The sequence below is a fragment of the Schistocerca nitens genome, chromosome 2 (assembly GCF_023898315.1).
Source record: "Schistocerca nitens isolate TAMUIC-IGC-003100 chromosome 2, iqSchNite1.1, whole genome shotgun sequence".
Classification (NCBI taxonomy): Eukaryota; Metazoa; Arthropoda; class Insecta; order Orthoptera; family Acrididae; genus Schistocerca; species Schistocerca nitens.
Window position 1 is genome coordinate 724,645,657 of NC_064615.1, and position 15,788 is coordinate 724,661,444.

At 38.2% G+C, this 15,788-nt stretch overlaps 1 protein-coding gene across 2 annotated transcripts in view; it reads left to right on the forward strand.

Moving 5' to 3' along the window:
- LOC126236917 (protein regulator of cytokinesis 1-like) overlaps positions 1 to 15,788 on the forward strand; it is a 231,708-nt gene that overhangs the window by 179,523 nt on the left and 36,397 nt on the right. The window lies entirely within an intron of this gene.

Genomic DNA, 15,788 nt, shown 5'->3' on the forward strand with positions numbered 1-15,788 from the left:
ACAACAAAACCACTGTAAACCAAACTAGTATGCTGATCACCACTCACTTCACTGATCACATATTAACTGATTCAGATCAACTGTGGTTTGGTTTATATACACAAGTCTGTCATGGTCTCATCAGAGGAGGGAACTCCCGAGGACAAATTTTGTCTGGGTAGTGGTACCATAGGGGTCACTAAAAATGTGCCAACCAATCAGATTTCATAGTGATGTTGGTAGCACCATTACAGTAAAAGAAGCTATTATAGGGACACCTGTGAAATCTTGGAAAAACCTGGAATTTTTTTTCGTCTGTGAGAAATCCAGGAATGTTGTAGAATTCCGGGAATTTCTCATTGTTTTAGTTTTCAATTAAATTGTTGTAATTTTGAATGGTAAGTAAGAATTGATACTATATACTATATCAGAGAATTTCGCTTTAGCCTACTACTGCAGAATTGTACTGTAGACGGAGGGGGGGGGGGGGCATGCACAAGACAATAACACCAAAATTAACTGTGGTTGCCAAGAAAATGCTCCACTTAACAACAGCAAAACAGTGTACACACGAGCATCTGCCAACAGCAGAAAGTTCAATAGGACGAAGACTGTGCTATACCTTGTAACTGCTTTCAATGAGCATGACGTCACAACTGCTTACCTTTCTAACAGGTCGCGGGAAAATATTGTGAATGGTAGATTGAGAACCGTTACTTTCAAAGTAAATCTCTTTTTACACATGAGGAATTATATTACATGTAAGAATGTGCGATGAATTTCTTAAGTCACGGAGCATTTGACTTTCATTCATAACTTAACACTTTGAGGATCAGCCACTTAGAAAAATTTTGGACCCAGAAGACCAGCCATTTAACCCTCTATTTAAAAATTTACTGGCACATTTTTGTTTCATGTCTCCTGAAGGACAACACACGCATAAAATGACCAGGCTTAGAGGTTAGTTTTTCATATTTATTTTAGTTCTTTCATAGAACACAAATTATACAGTAATGATGCCAGAACATACAATTATACAAAGAAAAAAAGTTTTAGACCAGTTCATGAGCAATTTCGCTCATAATTGGCTTTTCTATGTAAACCTCAAAAATGCTTGGCGGAACATGTATTCAGCCAGATTACCCATGAAATGTTTGGTGCACAGCAGTGAAATTTATCATTGTGCTTCTCAGAAAAATTCAGCTGGTGCAATTTAAGCTATGCTCTTATGATTCTGCCTAACCACACCCTTGGAAAAAAACAAAAATTTTTGATGGCTAACATTATATGTGAAAGCTTAGCTTTTCTTATAGCTGTACTGTATGTGTATTAATTTAAACCATTTACTTTTCGTATTTGTATGTTCACACTACTTAACAGTGACGTTGCTATTGCCTAACTGCATCATGTGTCCTATGCTCTATGCTCTGAATATTGGCTGTCAGTGGCTGGCAAGATAGTCTCATGAGCTATGACTGGCTGACAAAAGTGCATCGTAGTCTCAATTTCAGTGCTTCAGAAGAAAATATGCAATGTACATGTTGCTTTGCATCAAAGAGCTTTCCAAAACACGTTGTTTATTGCTAAGTTTCATTTCTGAAAGTGCTGGTAAGTTGTACCCCCTGGTGTATGAAACCTTTACTGTGTAAAGGATTGATAAGTTTCACAGCTCTGACAGAATGTATATTGTCACGTAACATGCAAAAAATATAAATATACTTTCACCTAGTGTATAGTGTAGTTTCACTCGAGGAAAAGTGTATTTTTAACCCAGAAAAATGTGGTTATTTTTCTTTTTTTAATTCATTTACGCGCCCTGTGTTAATGAATGTGTGAATAGTAGAGCATAAACCACAGTATAAAAATTAACGTTATTGATCTTCCCTGGAGATGACTCAAGTTGTTCACAATTGGGAGGCAGAGATGTTTTGATGTAATACAATATTTTGTGGGCCTTGTCAGTCTCAAATCTATTTTTTGCTATTGAATACCATAATTAATCATAAACTACGTGTTTCACGTTTGTATAATGCAAATTTCATCATCATCATGTAACTATGCAAGCAAACTTATCTCTCTATTTTTAGGATGCAAATAACTTCATGACTGGTTGTGGAGGGATGTCTTCTAATCAGATACAGTGTTACACGATTTTGTTTATAATGTAACTACTGCAGTCACTGAAAAACTTAATGAAAAGTGAAGTGAGGTAGTTCAACATGTGTTGTATTCATCAATAACTTACATGCCCAGTGTGAAGATAGAAAGCAAACCTCCAGCTATAGGAAAATGATCTACTTGCACACTTACCACAGCCCTTTCGTGGGACAATATAATGTGTAAAACAGACTACTCTTCTTGGACATCCAGTGTTAAATGTCTGAAGAATGGAACTAGTTGGCAGCTGAAAACTTAAGGTGAGAACTGCCTAATTACTGGAGACAACTGAAACTGGCCAAATGTGGGTGTGTGGCTGTTTAAATCTGCTGCTTGGCATATTAATTGAGGTATATGATTCATCAATAAATGGTACATAATGGAATTTTCCATAGTCACTTGTGTCATGACTTAAGATTCAGACATTCTGATCAGATCTGAATAACCATGCTCCTGTTCTTCCGAGCTGATTTCTTTTCCTTTGCAGTGTTTTCAATGCTACAGCCAGAGAGAAAGCTGGAATCCTTGTCAGGTCTATTTAAGATTTTCCAAACACAGACAGATAACTCTGATCAGATATGTATAATACAATCTCTCTCTCTCTCTCTCTCTCTCTCTCTCTCTCTCTCTCTCTCTCTTTGCCCCTTCTGCGAGATCACAGCAGTTGTTTTGAGTGCCATTTTTCCATGGCAACACACCTCCAAGCTACTGTGTTGAAGAACGAGTAACCCACAGCAGGTGAAAATGCTTAACTTGTGGTTCTGACTTGCAGATATACTGCACCCATGTATCTTTTCTTACCTGCACATAATAATAGACCATTTCTCCCATAAGATGCTGTCTAAAACTTGACTATTAATAAAAACAAGTATTAAATAACACAATCATCTTGCATCATTCAGGACGACAGAGGATGTAACCCATAAATTTCCCCAAAATGATGTGTTACACCTCAGAATGTGCAGTGCACTCCATTTGGCGAATATGTATGTGCACCACACCTAGACTAGTGTCATACAGCACTAGTGTTGTGTGTCACCCTTCGTATACAGAGACAAGCAGCACAAGGACTAATGTCTTCAGCATTCTGGATGTCTAAGTGCACAGTACAGTATTGAACAAAAAGTGATTAAAGATTATGAAATAGCTGCCTGCCATATGCATACCAGTAGAAATAGTACAGTTTATTTGCAATGTCTGCTTGGAAACTGGTTGAGATGTACATCCATTTACTGGAACAGAGATTTCTGTTTTGTTTGAAACTGATCATCATTGTCCAGATGTGGCACTTCTTTCCAATCAATCCTTTTAAAACTACTATTCTTACAGTATGTTCCATGGCTGCATGTGGTACTACATTCCTTGTAGAAAAGTTGGTCAGTTCAGAGGTACACAAACAATTTGGATGATTTCATTCATGGTGTGGTCACGAGCCATTCTATCACATCTCACGTCGACCCACAAATAAACAAACCCGGTCACTGACAGTGGCGGAAGATCACAGGGCTAGGGAGAGTGTGCCCTTGAAATATTCAGAGCCATGGCCCTTCAGTATCTAATGTGAATCTGACATAAGCTGTCCTATTCTGGGTGCAAATTGGATTCTTCACACAGTGGCTTTTTTCCCCCTGGTTAAATTAACATCTTAATAATAAAATCTTCGTGCGTATTGTATTTGTCTTTCTTATGGCATCGTAAAACATCCATAGTTTCTTCTTTCGTTGTTGTACAGGATCATTTAACTAATTATCTTGGTAAGGATAAGTTAATAACAGGCATAACTATGAAGGTATTTCAAAGCAGTTGAATGAGAAACGTGAGTAGAAGAGTCTTATGTTCAATAAGAAAAATTTCATCTTTCTTCAGAAAGATGTGCATGTCTACGAAGATGCTTCCACTATGGAGTTTTAAGAGTAATTATTTGGAACATCTGCCCTATTAATCAGCTTTTCCACCCTGTTTCCACATGTGAAGAAATTTTACGCTACTGAATAAGTTATGGCAGCCACAGTTGGCAATTTTTTAGGTCCTTTTGAATAAAGATCACCGATGGAATTTATTTGATGGAGCTGTTCTGCATATTCTATTGACCTAACAGATGACTAAATTGAAAAACATTGCATAACTAGCCTAAGTTTTTACCTCTTCCATTCTGTTAAAGTCACAGGACATGTAGTTTAGTAGAGTCTTGGTGCCTCGAGTTCTTCATAAATTTTTCTCAACAGTACAGTGTTCTGTTTTGTTTTCATTGTTGACTGTTTTCATTTGTACACATTCTAAAAATGAGTGCTGTACCAGAGGAAAGGAAATTTATGCCATGAAATGTTATGTTAGAAGCACTGAAGTGCCAAGGAAATTGATGCCTATAAATGGAATGGATTTCTTCAAAGAAATGCTCTGAAGATTCTTTTCACCGAAAAACTATGAAGTTTGAAAAACCAAGTGGAGCATTGTTCATGTCGTTTACACAAAAAGACAGAATGAAGCTCTGATTTCTGGCCCAGTCTTGCAGGCGAAAGCCTAAATTTTTAGAAACCAGCTGTAGGTGAGAGATGGCAGTTTCGCTACTAGTGTGGGCTGGCTCGACAAATGGAAGAAGAGACATGAAGTGCATCAACTAGATGTCTGCATAGAAAAACACTCTGATGGCTCCAAAGCCATTTTGAGATTTATTAGAAAATTTCTAAGAAATCATAACTAAAGGAAATGTATCGAATGAACAAATTTACATCTGCAATGAAACAGGTTTAAATGTCACATTGTTGCTGACAAAAAAATCCATCAAGTGCATAAAAGGTGCTGCTGGGTACAAAAAAGTAGAGTAGCTCACAGTTATGGTGGCTTCAAATGCAACTATAAACCACAAACTATAACTGGTTGTGATTGAAAAGACTGCCAAGCCAAGAGAGTTTTCGAATGTAACAATATCACTCTTCGGCTTATCGACATGCATCAGAATAATGCCTAGATCAGGGCTGGGAGCGTGAGCTGCCTGTGGACACTGTGGGCATGTTTATTGCCACGTGGGCATGTTGCACGTGCAGTTCACGTTCTGTTACTTGTGAACAGGACTGAAAACTGATGCTCAAGTTTGAAGTCGCATTAGTTAGTATTCTTTGCATTGTCATTATTATTATTACAATATAGCAATGCAATGAATTTTTGTGACACAATATAATAGTCTTTTCCCTGTACAACCAACTCGTACCTCATATTTCACTTCCTTCTGAGAGTGAAGGTATTGTTTCAGCATCGTTCAAAAAACTAAAGGCAGGTACACACATTAGGTGACACCAGTAGATGATATATATTTTCATTACTCCACTATCGCATTAAACTGTTTTTTTCTGTAGCATGTCAGTCTTTTGAGTTAGAATATCGGTCATCCGGTCAATGAACATTAGTAAGACTACTCCTAGATTTGATTCGTTAATTTCATTGTTGAAAAAACTCTTTCAAACAAGTATGCAGTTTTGAGTATACAGTCGACTCGAGCAGCTATTTCAAACATCTGCTGAAACTGTTGTGCAGGGAAGTTCTTATAAAATATCTCGATATTTACTGCAGTGCAGACCCCTCCCTGAGCACATGATTACCCTGAAAGTTGCAAAAAGAGTTGCAAAAACACTAAAATAAAGTTGAAATCAATTTAAGTCACTAAATCTACTGTCAAAGTTTTGTAAGAAAGCTTCAAAATGTTTGCTCAGTGTCTCCTTTTCAAAATTTATTTCATTTATAACTAGTGTAACATTCAAAAAGTGTGCAAAAGACCTTCCTGAAACTTGCTTTATCCACAACAGCAATTTTCTTTTAAAACGCAAAGCCCGTGATAGAAATATCAGGAGTTAGTTTATTCAGAAATTCAAGATCTAATATCCACTTGAGGTCATCAAACTCTTTTTACTAGCATTGCTTTCATGTCCACATCTTTGTCTTTACAGAAGTTGAAAAAACGTTTTAAAACACCTTTTAACGACCAGCGTACCTCACAAAAATAGAGCACATTGCCATAATCACACACTGGCTCAGCCAAGAAGGTTTTAAACTTTCAATGTCGCAAACCATGTGATCTCAGTTTATTAACGGTTTTTACAGTGTATCCATGATGTCGCTTACTTTGACACATTTTGCCATCAAATTAACATGATGTAGAATGCAGTGCATTACTGATTTTCCTGCTGGATACCAACTTCTTTCACCTTGTTCCTTATCAAAGAATGACACCAGATGTTTGACCAAACATGGCAGGAGCTCCACCTTTTGCAATCATATCTGTCAGTAATATTGCCTAAGTAAGAAAACAAGTCACCAGTTGTAGTTGTATTGTGCATTGGCAGTAAATCAAGGAGTTCCTTTATCAACTTACTCTGCTCACAATAGAGCAAGCTAAGCAACAACCATTACATCTGTGTTTTTCATCCAAATCCAAAGAGGAAAAAAAGAAACAAATCTTTAGTCTTATCTTTCAGTTGCATTTCCACATTTGACATTTCTTCACCAGTTATCTGAGAAAGAGGAACAGGTTCGAAAACTGGAAGATTTTTCTGGGCACAAGGTTGTTGCAGCAGCCACAAAACTTCCTAACAAATTCTCCATGACTGAAGGGTCATGCTGTTTTTGTTATTTTAAGATCTGTGTTATAGCTCACTCTCAATGCACCACTGTTGTGGGTACGCTACAAGGAAGAGATAAAATTGAAGGCGAAATCGCATAATACTTTATAAATAATAGTAACATTTTCAAGAAATGACATATCTGTATTAACTACTTCTTTCTCTTTTTCCGATTTTAGCTCATGAAGCCTTCATTTCCTCAATATACATAGTACTTATGAATCTCTCGTGAAGAAGCTATAAATGTTGCTTCGCAGTGTACTACTTCCATGCTTTTAAAATACCATTAAAAAAAAAAAAGACGCTGAGGGTCAGTTTGTTTCCATAAGTAAGTAATCTACTTCCCATGGCAGATTGAAGTGTAGGGATTCGACTGATTTTCATTTTGAGGCTTTTAATTACTACTAAGCCATTTTCTTCTTAATAGTTTTGTCCTATCATGAATGCCAAAGAGACTTCAACGCCAATGATGCTAGTGAGGTGAAGTAAACCAGCTTGCTGTGCATGCATCATTAACAGACGATGTTGGCTGAGAGGTGGAGGCCGAACTATTGGCTGATAGTGTCCACGGGCAAACAGTGTGAACAGTCATGGGCTTCCACACTTGCAGTAGCGCATTTGCCCGTTTGTCCTGGAGGTACAAAAAGTTTCACAAAACAAGGGATTCCTGTGAAAAGCTATTTTGACAACGAATAATCTGCCCTCAATAACTGGAGTGTGATGTGATTTGTACATTATTTCTCCTATCAAATGTTACCAGTTTGATTCAGCCAATATAGCAGGGCATTCTTGAATGTCTGAAAAAATAAGTATCATCAATGATTGCCACAATCAGTCTTGCATTCGGAAGACAATGAAAGCATTGCAGGAGATTTAAAGAAAGTGATATGTGATGGGCATTGTGTATTCATCAGTGGGTCTTGGAGTGAGATAAAGTCAAAGACAATTTCTAAATCGTGGAGAGAGATTCCACAAGAAAGTAGACCTAACACAGCAACTAAACATTTTGACGATGAAGATGATCATGCACCGAGTAATTTAATCAGAAGGTTGCCAGGCTATGAAGAGACAGAAAATGGAGAAATAACTTAGGGTTAAACTCAAATGAATAGACTCTTCTATAATTGATGAGGTTAACATCCCAACACAGTGTGGGAGTGATTAGGAATATGAGGCTGAGGCTGCATTGATGGCGAGTTACACTGATTGCTGCACTGCACTAGTGGCCATTGTGGGCTTCTTGGAGCAGCAGTCTGATGTGACACCAGCCGACATCCTGGTGTTCAGTCAGTGGTGTGATACTGCCATGTGAACATGCTGCAGCTTCATCAAATAAGACACTTCACCATTATTTCACAAAGTAAATTGTTACCAGGCTTAAGTTAAAATCTTCATTCTGCCAGTGAAACTGCCTGTGTAGATGCTTTGTTTCAATAAAGTTCATATTTTGCCACCTGTATTGTTTTCAACATTTACCCTGCTGTATTTGTTTTCTTTGTTGTTTTTTTGAATGTTTCTAGACATTGAGGTCATCAACACTATGATAGCTGGTTGATAACTGAAGATAGTGTGAACTAGACCTTCAACAACTTTTTAAAAAATTCCCTTACCTCATAAATTTAGAGAGTAATCACTAACATTGTCACACCAGTGGATTCCCATTCAAAATAATGTGTGTTGTTACCTCACAATGTAAGCACCCAAAGTTACCATGGAAAACAATTTGCAGATACATGGACCAACGTGCTGTTGATGATATTAATTTTACTGAAAATGAAAAGGAGGGAAGTGTCATAGTTCCTGCCAAGAGAGAAGGCAACAGAAGGTGCAGGCAGATGTTAAAAAAACAGTAGTTCCATAATTCAGTATAGTGTAGATTACAAAAAGAGTCATACAATGCCAAGTGGAACAGGATTCCTGTATCTGCCCCTAAGAAGAATAAACAAAATGCACAAAATTAACAACTGAAGATACAGATGAATGTATTATTAGGCAGCAGTAGAAAAACTTTAAAGATTATGTTGCACAGAGCTGGTCATTCAGGCTCGCAAAGAATCTCTGAAGAAAAAAAAAAACTTCCACCTGTTGGATTTGATTTTGAGAGTTGCCAGAAGAAATTGCTAAATGGCGACAAAGAGACAGCGTGCGAAGAGTATGTCAAACAGCAGTGCCAGTCAGTGTTTCATTGTTGTGAATCTAGAGTTTTGTTTCATATTAACTTCTCCTCTTTGACTGTAACATGAAAACGTTTGAACTATCATGTAGAAATGGACGGAAAAAAATTAAAAATACGTAGAAACCCAAAGCTAAACTTCTGCCATTAACTTTGGAGCACCAATCATATCTACTCTGTTGACAAAATTTTGCAAGAATGTTTCTCACCTCTTGCTGCCACTAGGCATCTAGACCTAAATCCTATAGACCCAGTCCCAAGTGAGTGGAAGATTCCTTTATATAATAAAGTTAAAAGAACGGATCCACATATTACAGACCAACATCAGTTTGCTGCAGGATTCTTGAACACATTCCACGTTTGAATATAATAAATTTCCTTGAGACAGAAAGGTTTCTGTCCAGAAATCAACATGGATTTAGAAAGCTCTGCTCGTGCGAAACACAGCTTGCCCTTTTGTCACATGGTACCCTGCAAACCATAGACAACAGGCAGATTCCATATTCCTAGGTCACCAGCTGATCAAAAAGAGACAGCCTTTCACAATGCTGACCTTGGTACCAGCCACTGGTAGTTATACCACATATTGGACTAATAATGTTCAAAGCTTTTTCCTGATATATAAAATAATTAGTAAAGAAGTATTATAATGCCTAGAATGTTGTAACACACATTCATCAACAATCTTCCGCAAACAACCTTCAGTGAATATCTACAAATCACTGGTCAATGACATCCACACCATATTCCGTAGCATTGTATAAGAGGACAGTTTCTAGTTTTTTCTTCGCTATTTTACTCACTGCTACCTCAGGATGTAGTGCACTAAGAATGATATTCTTTTCTTCTTGACGCACTGCCATGACGCACTCTTGCTTATCATTGTTCTTAAAGACGATTGTAGAATGTCGGTCATACTTGTTTTCCTTCACACAGTTTGGGAGTTTTCAGTGAATTTTTTGCCTTGTTCCCACTTCTGTTAAAGTTTCTTGGCAAGCTGAAGGGATGTGAAAGATTTGTCTGTTGTTACATTCCTCCTTTGGTTTGGAAGTGGCTCTATGAGCCAAGGAATGCTGTACTCTCCCAGCGTTTGGTTGTCTGGTCAGACTATTTCCTTACCAAGGTACCAGAAGGCATTGAAAATTACATGAAATTTCATGCCTGCAGCTGTCCAGAGTTTTAGCCCATATATGTCTGGTTTGTTTGGCATAAACTGGGTAATCGTGCAGTAAGCATGCACATTGCTTTGCTTGAGGGTAACAGGTCATTAACTGCAACATTTTCACCTGGAAGGGAACACCAGAGGCAATTGTGCACGAACTTATACTGTATTCCAGAAAGAAGAGAAAACTTGACAGTGGAAATGCTTGGAATGTGGGAGGACTTTTGATTAAAGGGAAGGAATATGGTAAGTTCGTGGAACCTATTTCTTGTCATTTTATCCCTGATAAAATTAGATCCCTAAGAATGTGACAAAAAGTCACTCAAGCAAACAACGTAAACACAAAAAGCACCTAGGATGTTCATGATACCAGTCATTGTCTACAGTGATACTGTCTCCGTGGTGTTTTTATTTCATACCAAGAATTTGATTCTGTCTGTTTTATATGAAACACAGCATAGGTTCATCTAAAAGAAGTCGGAAGTCACTGATGACAGTCATCCATTTGGTGGCAGACATATGCAATGAATCCTCCTCCCCTTCAGGCTGTTTAAAGCAGCTCTTCTTCCAGGTGACAGCGTGTTAGCTACCTTCCTTTCTGTTCCGTCTGTAGTTGCCACCTTCACTGATGTACCACATCTGTTGATTCCTGAGACAATTGAGGGGGAACTGAGGTGGGACGTCTACTGACAGTAACACCTCGTACCTTTACAATCAGTTGTTTCTGGCAGAAAATTAACTGAATCCAGTAAGCGACTTTCTGACTCAATATATGAGTTCTCAAGAGAACACAGTGTCCCTTACACTACCAAAACACATGCATATGCACATGCAATTTATTTGTAGCTCTCCAGTCTTCTTAATCTATTTTTGTACTCACGGTGCCTTACATTGTATTACGTTGTAAAGTGCCTCATCAGCTTCATAATTTCTATTAATTTTGTTGTTGACGGCATACACAAATTAAACTTCACAACCATGTTTACTAACACACTACTGGTCAAATGTTAACATTTCACATTGCAGTGAACAGCAGACAATTGACTTTTATGATCAAATCTACTGTGAGGCCCTTGATTTGATTATATTTATTTGACAACAGGCGAGATTTGACGAAGTTCCCTGTTAAACCATCAAACTTCTTTGACATAAATATTTGACATATCAACTTTGACAAAGCAATATGATAGTGTAATACCAACCTAACTAAATTCTTTATTATGGAAACAAGAGTTAAAAGATGTCTTTGACCACTTTCTTTGATCCAATGTTAATTATAAGGCCACACATCAACATATGTTTAAACGTTGGAAAAGTGACTCTTTGGTGCAGGTCAAGTGTTTCAGAGTAAATAACGCTGATGTGTAAAACTTATGCAAATACACTTTTTTGCAAATAATATCATTATTTTCCTTCCATCTCTCCAATCTGGAGTCTGCTGCATTTGCTGAGCTGTAATGGCAAAACAGAAGATAATAGGGGAAGTCATCCACGTGTAAAGAGTAGTGTACTCCACATTAGCTGTGGACAGACAACTATTAAAAGCAGCATAAAAATAATAGTACCAGAATAACTTCCTCTATGACATAATTTTCATACATAAAACAATGTGAAGAACAGTTGTGACTGCATGTAAAAAATCACAATAAAATAGAAGATATGAATGAGATCATTAGCTGTACAGCAAATGTTAATTTGTGTAGTATGCCATGCTACCTACAAGCAAGCTCTCTCCAGTTTGATCGGGTTGTATATTCTGTAAGCACAGCGAAAGAGAGAAATGTTCTTGGTTTCAAACACCCTCACAAAGTGGTTGTTGACGTAGAGCTATAAATTCTTTCCTGGCTACCTGATAAGTGAAATGCAATAATAATTATTTGTGGACTGTGATGTGTCCCTTGTTTCATGAGAGGAAGCTGTAGTTTGTTGTTGTTGTTGGGTTTTTTTTTCCAGATTTGAGCAGTGTCTTTTTGACCAGAATTGGTTAAAAAGTTTTGGAAGATGTCTTTGCGTTGGCAGTTTAGTTGTTGCAGGCCATAGTGTGAAAACTGTCATGGTCAGGAGCTACATTCTTTAGTACAGACAAGGTAGCTTTTAACTCCCATATTGGTAAGAGGTATATATGTCTGTGTTAGTGAAATCAGTTTTTAGCTTCCCTTTCTTCATAGCTTTCTAGAAGTATTGAGAAGGGGGTGGTTCTTTTGCTCTTGTTGTTGTGTTCCAGAAATGTTGAAGCACAGTAATAGGTTCTCTACAGCAGTCAGAACTGGAATGCCTACAGTGTTGCCATCTGCCCATGACTGCAAAGAGATGCCTATTGTTACACGAAAGCCCAGGCTGCCTTGTAAGTTTCCCTGAGAACTTCATTATCAGATTGTAAGTGAAACACTGTATTGTCAGTGGTGGGATCTACTCTGTAGTAAATGGTTTATCTGTAGTCAGAGATCGTCAACTAGCAGAATAGCTTCTAGTTAAGTTTGCCAAGCTTCCATTTTGCCATGAAGATCCATTTGTGTCTCATAAATGATGTGATTAATGTGAATGTGGTATAATAATGTGGGCAGTTTTCTTAATTCAGTAACTCTCTCAATCAATAGGTCCATAGATGTGTGACATCACAATCTTCACAAGACTCATTTAACCGATCATGATTTGTGAGAAACAGTCTTTATATAACCTAGGGCAATATTTATGCACCCTAATCTGTCCCTATTCCTATTTAGTAAATGAAATACAAATTAATGTTTGAACATTACTCGTGACAAATTCACAGAAAGCTACACGTAGTTTGTTTTCATTCACCACTTCATTCCTAGGCAGAGTCTCAACCTCATACATGCAAGAAGTTCATGTTTTATCAGTTCTGAGGAAGAAGATGTACATACACAATCTTTATTTCATTCTTACTAAAAGCGCATTACCACGTTTATCAAGTCTATATTTTCCACAGCAAATTGCTGCTCAGAAACTCTTTACACCCTATCAGACTCAGCTTTGCACTTTAAATAATACCCAGGTCATGTTTATAACAATAATGGAAATTCCTGGATGGAGTAATATGTACAATAATGGAAAGGCAACCACTCGCCTATAGTGGATTTCTTCGTGGAGCACAGAAACACCTAACAGAAATCAGCATTGACACTACCTTTTGAGCACTAGCTCTTTTCCTACCAAAAGTATACACAACTGCTCAGATACACATCCTGTTGCCGTGACAAAGACAAATAAATATTTGATACTCGATTATTGAAAGCAGTTGCCTGAGCTGATGTAGGTAGGATGAGGTAGGGAAGGAAACAAGGAGGGAATAGTGGGAAAAAGATGAAAGGATTGGGTTTCTTACAAGGTGTCCGCAGTTCATGGTCTAGTGGCTAGCTTTGCTGCTTCTGGATCACAGGGTCCCAGGTTCGAGATTTTCTCTTCACAGGGACTGGGTGTTTGTGTTGTCCTCATCATTTCATCATCATCATCATCATCATTCGTGACAGTGGCTAGATTGGATTGTGTAAAAAATAAAAAATAAAAATGGACTGTGTAAAAATCGGGACTTTGTACGGGCGCAGATGACCGCGCAGTTGAGCACCCCACAAACCAAACACCATCATCTAACGTGACCCCAGAGTCTTAACATCAGTCAGTGTTATGGCATCACATGACAAAACTAGTCAAAGTCAAGGTCGAGCAGAGAATCTCAACATGCGAGGCTATAGCAACCATGTTTTGGGATGAACATGGAATCTTGTTAGTCAGTTATATGCAAGGGCCAACAAGAAACAAAGCCGCTTACTGCACTACACTGACTAAACCTCAGTGTGTAGTACAGAATAACTGACGTGGCCTTCTGTCATTCACACCCTCTGTCATTCACACCCTATTTCTTATCAAATTTCCTAACTTACACATGTCTTTCTGTTTAAGAGGTTTCATCTTCCATTTTAACTGTAAGTGTAAATTCAGGCAGTCTGTAGCGAATTTTCATTTTTTCTGATCAGCCAGCTACACAGCTCATTAAGGCATCGGCATTCATTGGTGACACACTAGGAGTGTAGGAAGTTGCGTATGTGGGTTTCTGTCTGCTTCTATAGTTTATTTCTTCAGTTAGTCTTTCTAACATGGTTAATATGTGTGCAGATGTAGGAGGAGGTGGCCACAGTTCTTCAAGAGTTGAATGCGCTTTTGGCTACAATGTGCCACATTTACGCTCTTGTCTAAGGGTGTTGCAGTAGTGGAGTATCTAGTATGTTTCATGGAACATCTCAGGTGTCACTTGTTTCGCCCATGGGCTCTGTTGCCGAGCCACCTCCTAGTGTGCCCGATGTTGTGGATCTGTCCTGACGGCAGAGTGATTGGTGGGATGGTGTTCGCTTTGCTCGAGGTGGAGGACCAATTTGGAGCTGGCCGTCTGGACTCACCTATTCGGCCTGTGAGTGAACAAGTGGCCATTCCTTCTGCAGGGTCAGAGCAGCATATCAGGGCAGAGGATTTTAGTTATCGGGAACCCATAGGAAGATAGCAGCGAGGACTGGAAAGAAAGCCAATGCGCACTCAGTATGTCTGCCGGCATTATTCATCCAAGATGTGGAGGCAGTCTTGCCTGTGGTTTTCAGGCATGCAGGGTGCAGTCATCTGCAAGTTGTGGCTCATGTCAGCACTAACGGCACCTTGTGCACGGGTTCTGTGGCCATCTTTACATACAGCGTCAGTATAGAAATTGGGATTAGTGATCATGTCATCATAGGGACTATGGTTATGAAAGTTAACAAATTAGTCAAGAATGCTAAGAGAGTGTTTCTGATTGAAAGATCAGATAAACAGTTGTTAGCATCAAGATGGCATCATTTAGTTCCTGTATGATGGACATAGCAGAATTACGGGCAAAGTTGTAATAGATTGTAAATCATTCCCTGGATAAGTATGTGTCTAGTAAATGGATTAAGGATGGAAAAGAACCACTGAGATTTAACTACAAAATTCGGAAATGCTGAGAAAACAAAGGCTGTTGCATTCTCAGTTCAAGAAAGAACTACACGCAAATGATGACAGGCAAAGATTAGTAGAGATTCGTGCATCTGTGAAAAGATCTATGCATGAAGCATACAACTACCACTGTCATACCTTGGCAAAAGGCCTGTCCGAGAACCAAGAAAATTCTGGTCCTTTGTAAAATTGCTAAGTGTGTCTAAGGCTTCCATCCAATCACTCATTCACCAGTTTGATTTGGCAGTAGAAGATAGCAAAATTAAATCCGAAGATTTAAATTTTGTGTTTAAGAAAGTGTTCACACTGGAGAATCATACAAACATACCATTGTTTGACCATTGCACAGAGTACCATATGAATGATATAGTAATAAGCATCTCTGGTGTAGAGAAACAATTGAAAGACTTAAAAACAAATAAGCTGCCAGATCCAGACGTAATCCCAATTCGGTTTTACAAAGGGTACTAATGTCATTGGCCCCTTATTTAGCTTGCATTTATCGCAAATCTCTCACCCAGCGCAGTCCCCTAAGCGAATGTAAAAAAGCGCTGGGGACTCTTGTGTATAGGAAGGGTAAAAGAATAGACCCACCAAATTACAGAAAATACCCTTAAAACCAGTTTGCTGCAAAATTCTAGAACATATTCTGAGTTAAAATATAATAAATTTCTTAGAGACAGAAAAGCTTCTATCCACTAATCAGGGTTTTGGAAGCATCGCT